The following is a 9,702-nucleotide window of genomic DNA, read 5'->3' as shown; positions in this document are numbered from 1 at the left end:
ACCTTCCTTAATAAGGTTTGATGATGATTACACAGTAAAGTGCTTGGACAAATGACTGGTATACTGTAAGCACTCAAACATGACAGCTATTGTTAAACTGAGTTTTTGATCATGTGAGCAACACCAGGAAGGCACAAAGTATTGCAGTCTGAAGTGACTCAGGAATGACAGAGAAGCTAAAACCTGAGTGCCAGTTTTTGTTTGTTTGTTTTTTGGTTTTTGGTTTTTTTTGAGATGCAGTCTCATTCTTATCACCCAGGCCAGAGTGCAGTGGCGCAATCTCGGCTCACTACAACCTCCACCTCCTGTGTTCAAGCGATTCTCTTGCCTCAACCTCCTAAGTAGCTGGGATTACAGGCATCTGCCACCATGCCCGGCTAATGTTTGTACTTTTAGTAGAGACGGGGTTTTGCCACGTTTGGCCAGGCTGGTCTGGAACTCCTGACCTCAGGTGATCTGCCGGTCTCGGCCTCCCAAAGTGCTGAGATTATAGGCGTGAGCCACCGCGCCCGGCCCTGAGTGCCGGTTTTAAGGAGAAAGCAAACATCATAGGTAACGAGTAGTGAGTAATGGGTCTACAGCAGTGGTTCTCAACGTGCCAACCCTGGACCAGCAGCCTCAGCAGCTGGGAGTCTGTAAGAAGTGCAGATTCTCAGGTCCTAACTCAGACAATGTGAATCAGAAACTTTGCAGGTAGGACCCAACAAGCTGTGTTTTAACTAATCCCTCCAAGTGATTGTGATGCACAGTAAGCTTTGAGAACCTTAGTGGTTCTTAGAACCAGTGGAGCTCTGGGGTTTTCCTGGAAAGCAGAGGGATCAGCTGGGAAGCTCCAACCGGCAACAGAACAACCTGTTTAACCAGGGGGCTTCAGGATCACCGTATGCCAGGACTCTCGTGTGGAAAGCAACCTTAGGGAGCCCTAGTCTGGAGGTTGCAAATGTGGACTCAACCACCCTAATGTGCCCCACATGTGTAATTTTATTTGGCCGGTTAAGAAGAAATTAGCCAGAAATTAAAAAATTAGGAAATGTTACATAGACATTCTGATTTCTAGCTTCCCTAAAAAATTCAGAAGATTTGGCATCTCTGAGCCCCATTCCCAACTGTCCATAATTGACTGCACTGGAGGAACAGGTGCCTGCTTCAAGCTTGCAGCTTCCAGTTTCCCCTAATTCCCACCAGGCCAGCGCTGGTCCTGTCTATATGTCACCCGTCCTGTCCTTGTTCCTACTTGTGACTTCAGTGCTGGCCCTGCTTAAAGATGAGAAAGGCCTGGAGAGTTTAAGTGATTTGTGTAAGGTGTGTGGCCCAGGCTCTTGACATTACCCTGTGTGTTGTGGGAGGGGAGCCTCTGATCTTCTGAGCCAGATCTTGAAGGAGAAAGAATCTGGGAAGCCAGAAGACTGGTCTTGCTGAAGTTCTTAAACGTTACTATATTTTGCAATCCTGGGTCAAGGATTAAAATTACATATTTTCAAAATTGCCCCCACCTCCAGTCCCCAGTCTGGTTTAGGGGTTGGAGAGCCGAGCCCAGGAATCTGCATATTAAAAAAATCCCTTTTTCCCCTTTCTCTACCCCACCTTCATGATTATGAAGCAGATGGTCCAGAAGACACACTTTGGGAAACACTGAGCTATTTGGAATACATTCTAGGGGGAATCTATACTCAGAAGGAGTGGAGAGTGGGCCAAGCAGAGCATGAGACCCTGTCTCAGGCTATGCCCAGAGAAGGGAGCCAAAGGCACCGGGGAAAGATGGGCAAAAGACTTAAGTGTGGTAGGACCAGATGAAGTTGGGGTATAACAGCCTGAGAAAGTTCTAACACATAAAATATAAATTTCCCTGAGCCAGACCATGTAGTCTTTGATAGGAAGGACAGGAGTGATGGTGGCAGAAAAACAATTAGGGATGAGATTTCATAGCATGGCAGGAGGCAAAGAGTTATTAGGACTGAAGGTGAGACCAGAAATGCTCGTTTTGTGCCTCTTGGAAAGAAGACGGAGGAGATTACATGAGTACTCCTCAGAACACACTAAGACCAGCCTTGAGTATAAAGACCATCCATCCCAAATGAAGGGAGGGCCCTGACCTGACTCCTCCTGGCCTCCATCCTCCTCTGACATCCCATTTCCTTTCCTCACTGCTCTTCGTCCACTCTTTTCCACTCACTTACAGGTGTGGGCTTTTTTCTTCCTCCCTCCCTTCTCTATCTCTTTGTCTCTCTGTGTCTTTTACTCTTTCTCTCTCTGTGTCTTTTACTCTCCTGACCCCTCCCAATATCTAACTCACAAACCACACAAATAGTCACAGTATCAAAACATACTAAGTAGAAAATCATCTATCACCAGGCAAAGAGAATCCAGGGGATGAAATCAAACCCCTGAAAAACGTTTCTAAAGTAATAAGTCCTTGTCAGATTCCAACCAGCCTGGGTCTCCAAATCGAGAGGCAGAGGTATTTTTCTTCTGTTCCAAAGGCATGAGCAACGTCCCACAGAGCTCTTCCGTTCCCACTGTGCCTTTTCCTCTGACTGTTGCTGTCAAATATGCTTTATCATGTCATTTTAGCACCAGGCCTGGTGTATTTCTCGGTATAGTAAAAGCTAATGAACCGTATGGCTTTTGGCAGGATTGGGCAATATACATGCTCCATTTGGAGCAGAATAAGTCCTTGGAGTCTCTGCCTGAGTGAACAACCTCAGGCTGTCTCTTGCGCTTCATGGGTCTGTAAATATCATAGCTGTGGTCACTGCTCAGAATTATTAATATTTCAGAGGCCTGCTTTGACCCTACCCCCTACAGAGGAGGCTTTAGTAACACACAGCTTCACATTGGACCCTGTCCAATTGGAATTTATGACTGGAAGTGGCAAAAGGCCTGCATTATAGCAATGTCTCACCTTCAGCTGGCTCCACAGCTTGGACCCTAAGGACATCATGGTATTCGGTCAATTCAAAACCCATTTATTGTGTTCCTAACACGTGCTGAGCACTGTGTTTAGATGCTAGAAATGGAAACATGATAATGACCCAATCCTTGCCCTAAAGAAAGTGGTCTGGTAAAGAGAGAGGGCCATGAAAATAGGGTCCCTTGTGCTAATAGATTTCATGTACAGCCCTTTACGGATTTTAAATTAAAGCTGCCCATTCTTTCATTTGGGTTTCCTGAACCCTTGCTGCTTGCAGTGTGGTCCTCAGACCAGCAGCACAACCTTGAAGCTTGTTTAAAATGCAGAACCTTGGACGCCACCACAGACTGAATCAGATTACAGTTTCAGATGCCTCAATCTAAATCAGGGCCTCCCAAACCCAGATAGGTTCAAAAATCACCTGGTGGTCCCACATTTGTTTTAAGTGTCAGGATAAATATTTTCAAGTGCCTATTCTTGGGCTTTACCCTTAGAAATTCTGGCATGTTAGGTCTGAAGTAGGGCTGGAGATATCTTTATAAGCACTCCAGGTATTTCTGATACAGCTGATCTGTGGACTGGCATTTGGGAACTAGCCTCTAAATCTGTGGTTCTCAAATCTAGCTGAACATTAGTGTCACCTGAAGAGCTTTCAAAATTCTCGATGCCCGACCAACATTCTGAGCAATTAAATCAGGAACTATGGGGGTGGTGCTGAGGCATCAATACTTTTAAAGATCTTCTAGGTCACTAGTGTGCAGCTAAGGTTGAAGACTACATTTTGAAACCACCATTACCAAAATTTTAACTACATAATAATCACTCGACACAACTCCCAGTCCCCACCTCTAGAAATTCTGTCAATTTAAGACTCCAATTTGAATAGCAATGCTCTAAGCAATACAATGGGGTCAGCAGAATCCTGGTAATACCAAATTGAGAAGGAGGCAGAGCTAGGGCCGAAACAACTTTCCTGGCCCTAAGCAGGGTACATGCTGCCTGCACACTTGTCAGGCAGTATACTGAGGGCTACACTGGGACTACCTGCATCCTTTGTGATGACAAATTGAAGTTCAGACTCATAGTTCAATAGCCTTAGTCCTTCTAGTCTTCTCATGAGCTCAAGTTTCAATGGTTCATTCCTGTTTCGTTTTCTTGGGTCAAAGGCTATCTACATAGCTGGTTCAGAGTCTCACTCCTCCAAGACAGAAGTATTTTTCTCACCTACACTGAGCTCAAGACATATTGGCTTTCTTTCATTTTCTCAAATGCATTATCTTCTTTCTACTTCAGGACACTTTGCCAGAAATGCTCTCCTCTCTCTCCCATTCCAAAGAGCTGTTCCCCTTTAAAAGACCCAGGGCCCAGGTTCCTCACCATACCAATCAATTTAGAACCTCTGGGGATTGGATCTAGGCACCAGTATTCCCTTTGCCAGAAATGCACAAGCTGTTCCCTTTGCCAGAAATGCTCTCCTTTCTCTCCAGTACTTCTTCAAGAAAGCCTTTTCTGAGACCCCCAAATGAAATCAGATTCTGCTATTGGATGCTTGTATAGCACCTTGTACCTTTCCTTCATCATGCTTGCTACAGTTTTGTTATGCCTTATGTAAATATTTGAACAATTTCTCTAAATAAGTCTAATTAAGGCAGAAACCATATCCCTTTTGCTCAGAACTGCATTCCAGCCACTTGCATTGTGCGCAGAACACAGTAGGGCCTCAATAAATACTTGTAAATGTAAAGCACTCTTTCTAGACATTGGAGGTCCTTACATATTCGCCCCATCAGCCCAAGATGATAACTCATTTGCCTTAGACAGGTATCATTCTTATCCTAAGACACCCATTCTAGGCCCTGCTAAATCTTCTGGGCATCTGCCACCTCCCTGCTGGCTTACTACCCATTCCCAGATTTTAGACTCTGTCAGTCTACATGAGGCTCCCTGTCACTTCCAGGCATAGCTATTACCATTCCCCATCTCCCACTCCAAACTGTCTGAGCCTCCATGGATCTTTTTTTTTTGGCAGAGGAGAGCACTCTGGCACTGACCTGACAGAGTTCCCCAGGTGTTTACTCTCCATTACACTATTAGGCAGGAAATACGATTACCACTGTTTTTAAATATCTTGTGATCCTCACGTATAAAGCAGGAATAATAGTGCCTACCTCAAAGGGCTGATGGAGAATTATATGAGATAACCTGCATTCACAGTACATTGCACAGTAAATATCTATTTGGAATTTTTATTACTAGTAATAACTTCAAAAATCCCCACTGGACCACACAAAATGTATTAGCGCTGCTGTTTGTACTTACTAAGATGATGGAAAGCTAATATGGATTTGATAAGTTTAAATGAGCTCGCATTTTATTTGTTATGACAGTATTACAATCCAATAGTACATCTAGGAGTGGAGAATAAAGCTTATTTCCACTTCAAGAAAATATATGACGTGGCTGAGGATTAAGGTCCTTTGCACAATTCCATGCCCTAATCCTCCCACACTATGTCCTCCGCCTTCAGGTTGAGAAACACAGCTTGAGACTCTAAGCTGAAAGTAAATACTTTGGAAAATTTTATGCGTCTGGTCTCTTCCCTCTAATTTGATTCTTTCTTTAAACATGTTCTGTCAAACAAGCCAGAATACCAGCCCTTTGATGCAGAAGCTGCTGCTGTCCAGGCATATAAAGATTGGGACTTTTAACCCATCCATTTTGTGGCAGAGAACTTAAAAGATGTCAAGGCTGAGCTCCAGTGAGTGTGGGATGGGGTGGAGAGTGTGGGGAGGAAATCTCAGTGTGGCTTTAATCCCACCACAGAAGGCGTGGGCAGGCTTGAAAGGAGAATAGCTCATGCCTCTATTCTTTCACTCAACAAATCTTTATTGAACACCCTACTAGGTGCCAGGAACTGAATACAGCTCTACGGACTTCTAAGCAGTGTGACCTGAGGCAAGTTCACTTTCTTAAACCTCCAATTGTCACCTGGGAAATGGAGATAAGAGGGTTGCAATGGGTCTTAACTAAGGTAATAGAGGCACAGGGACTGGCACATGATCAGCGTGCACCGAATGCTCATTCCTGAGCTGTTGTTCACATGTGAGCAAGGTGGCTGCCGTGTTGCCATCATGAAATTTCGAGGCAAATGGGACACAGAGAAAAGTACACAAGAAATTACAATAGCTCTTGATAAGAGTAACGTAGGTGCGTGGAGCACACAGGGGCATCTAATTCAGACTTCCTGGAGGAAAAAAAAAAACCTTAAGGCATACACTGAGACATTAAAGGTGAGTGTCAATTCCTCAGGTGAAGAGGGCAAATAGAGGCACATTCACTCCTCTCCTACAAAGAACACCCATTTCCAACAGAGGGACTAACCTTCGCTGCACATTGGAATCACCCCAGGATCTTTAAAAAATACTGGTACATAGTTCCCACCTGAGAGGTTCTACATTAGTTGGTATGGTGAGAAGCATGGGTTCTGGGTCTTTTAAAAGCAGTCAGGGATATAAGCCACTAGGTCTTTTCACAGCTAGGATGGGGCCTTTGCCCCAAGCATATCAGGCTTTTATCATCCTGCCTCTCTTTCCCACCTAACCAGAGGTACCCAAATTGTTCTCTTTGGGGGAATCAATGGTAATCATTCTACCGTGATGGAGTCAATGTTTCTCAGACTTTAAAATGCATATAAATCACCCAGTCATCTTGTTAAAATGCAGGTTTCAATTCAGTCAGCCTGGGATGGGGCCTCGATTTTGCGTGTCTAACGAGCTCCCGGGTGATATTGATTCTACTGGACATCAGACTGTGATACGGCTAGCAAGGACTTTTATCTAAAGTTTTCCAGTATTTCAAAATTTGAAAGAGTATAATTTTAATTGCATAGAAAAGCATAACAGAGTAAATTCCAAATGAGTGCTGGAACTATAAAAGCAATAGAGTATGTTACGCCTATCCCTGTTCACATGACATGCTTTATTTTTTTGTAGGCTAGTTACTAGGAAGTTGGCAATAAAATGCACAGTTATGCAACAAACTAGGTTTGGGCAATTGGTTTTGTTCGAAAAGTAAAATATATGTTCTCAGGAAACTCCCTATAGAATGTCTTAGAAACCACTGAAGAGGAAGAAGTCACGGATAAAGCCACATAGAGAAGAATATAGCATAATTATTGAAAATTTTGTCTCTGAATTCAGACTCCTTGGGTTTAAGACTGATTTCTACCATTTTTTGCTGTGTATCCTGGGATAAGGTAATAAACCTCTCTGTGCTTCTTTTCCTCACTTATTAAATAAACAGAATAACCTATTTCCTTGAGTCGTTGTGAAGATTAAATGAAATAAATGCAAGGAACTGAGAAAAGTGTGTCTCTAGAGGATAATGTACGATCAGTAAAAGTTAGCCATGATTTCCTCACTTAGCCTGGGATATATTTGCACATTGATTAGGTCGTAACCCTGTGACTTTTATGAATTCACTGCTGGCTCACCCAGTCTTTGAGATAGCACTCTGCCCAAACACCCCTGTATTGTAGCTGCTTCCCTAACTCTCCTAAGCATAGACTTTTTAACTCAATGCTATGTAGTTATTCATTCAGCTACTACTATGTGTCCACCACCTACCAATCACTGTGCCAAGTTCCAGGCTAATGAAAGACACATCTTTTGCCCTCAAAAAACTTACAGGTAGGAAAGGTGAAACCTTTGCAAATAAAACAATAACAAGAATAATAACAATGATTACTTGTGATTAGAGGTAAAGACAGAAATAGACCTGAGGTTGGAGGATCATGGAGCAGCTTCTCATTCTATCTTATTTAGGATGGCCTTTGGCTCTCAAATTCAGAACTGCAACAACGCTTTATTATAAATGTTTGCCATTTGACCTGTAAGCTCCTCTTATCTGCAGTTTTGGGTTATGTAAAATTAAATAATGTCAAATTTCATTGATATCGTACCATTGAAATCCTACATTTTCAACCAACTGAAAATGACAGATATAAGTTAAGATACACTATCAGAACATAATTTTGTCACTGTCATCTAAGTCAGGGGTAAGCAAACTTTTTCTGTAAAGGGTCAGATGGTAAATATTTTAGGCTTTGTGGGTCTTGCAGTTTGTCACAATTACTCGACTGTATCATTGTAGTGCAAAACCAAACATAGACAACCTATAAATCATGTGGCTGTGTTCCAGTAAAACTTTATTTATAACAATAGGCAGCAGATCTACAAATCTTAGTTTAGAGACCACCTCCCCATCTAAGTGCCCATTTTCATTTGATACTTTCTTTACTCAAACATTCAAGACAAAATGATCCCACACCTTCAAAGATATAACAATCTCACTGTCTTATTTGCATTTTTCATTTATTCATGAAGTGCTTGTTTATATGCGATCTATAAGATGCATTGTCAAAAAAGCGGTATTTATATCTTTATTTTTAATGGTAAAATTTTATGTAATGCATATGGCTGTTTTCTACAGTGACCAGAAAAGCTGCAGAAGGAAAACCCTAAAGATTGTATAAGAATTCATTATTTTTAGAAACTTAAATGAGAAAGCCAGAGAGACCACTTACACTAACAGACACAGTGGTTAAGAATGTGAACTCGCTCTCTCCCCTCCTGCCGTCCAAGATGCCGAAAGGAAAGAAGGCCAAGGCAAAGAAGGTGGCTCCGGCCCCTGCTGTCGTGAAAAAGCAGAGACCAAGAAAGTGGTGAATCCCCTGTTTGAGAAAAGACCTAAGAATTTTGGCATTGGACAGGACATCCAGCCCAAAAGAGATCTTACCCGCTTTGTGAAATAACCCCGCTCTATCAGGTTGCAGCAGCAGAGAGCCATCCTCTATAAGCGGCTGAAAGTGCCTCCTGCCATTAACCAGTTCACCCAGGCCCTGGACTGCCAAACAGCTACTCAGCTGCTTAAGCTGGTCCACAAGTACAGGCCAGAGACGAAGCAAGAGAGAAGCAGAGGCTGTTGGCCGGGGCCGAGAAGAAAGCTGCTGGCAAAGGGGACGTCCCCACTAAGACACCACCTGTCCTTTGAGCAGGAGTTAACACCATCACCACCTTGGTGGAGAACAAGAAAGCTCAGGTGGTAGTGATTGCACACGACGGGATCCCATCGAGCTGGTTGTCTTCTTGCCTGCCCTGTGTCGTAAAATGGGGGTTCCTTACTGCATTATCAAGGGGAAGGCAAGACTGGGATGTCTAGTCCACAGGAAGACCTGCACCACTGCAGCCTTTACACAAGTGAACTCGGAAGACGAAGGTGCTTTGGCTAAGCTGGTGGAAGCTATCAGGACCAATCACAACAACAGATACGATGAGATCCGCTGTCACGGGGGCGGCAATGTCCTGGGTCCCAAGTCTGTGGCTCGTATCGCCAAGCTCGAAAAGGCAAAGGCTAAAGAACTTGCCACTAAACTGGGTTAAATGTACACTGTTGAGTTTTTGATACATAAAAATAATTAAAATACAAATTTTCCGTAAAAAAAAAAAAAGAATGTGAACTCTTGCTGTACTACACAGGGTCAAGTCCTGGCTCCACCATTTACTAGTGTGTGACTTTGGATTGTTCTTAAACATTTATTGCCTCAATTATTCCTCTATAAAATGGGGCTATTAATAGTTCTTCATGAGGTTATGGTGAAGATTAAATCAGATGACCAGTGTAATATTAATAGAACAGGGTACCCAATAAGCACTTAACAAATGTAGCTATTGTTTTTGTTCTTTTCACTTTTGCTTGTGGAAGGCAACCTTGCCTTGTGCTTGCCTTATTTT

The 9,702-nt window shown here is 43.0% G+C and overlaps 1 pseudogene; it reads left to right on the top strand.

Annotated features, from left to right (window-relative positions):
• The first annotated feature begins 8,553 nt into the window (after positions 1-8,553).
• LOC108543122 (60S ribosomal protein L7a pseudogene) lies at positions 8,554-9,365 on the top strand (annotated as a pseudogene).
• The last annotated feature ends 337 nt before the right edge of the window (positions 9,366-9,702 follow it).

The sequence above is a fragment of the Rhinopithecus bieti genome, unplaced genomic scaffold (genome assembly GCF_001698545.2).
Source record: "Rhinopithecus bieti isolate Rb0 unplaced genomic scaffold, ASM169854v2 scaffold_23898, whole genome shotgun sequence".
NCBI lineage: Eukaryota > Metazoa > Chordata > Mammalia > Primates > Cercopithecidae > Rhinopithecus > Rhinopithecus bieti.
Note: the sequence above shows the minus strand (reverse complement) of the source record. Positions and strands in the feature narration are given on the sequence as shown.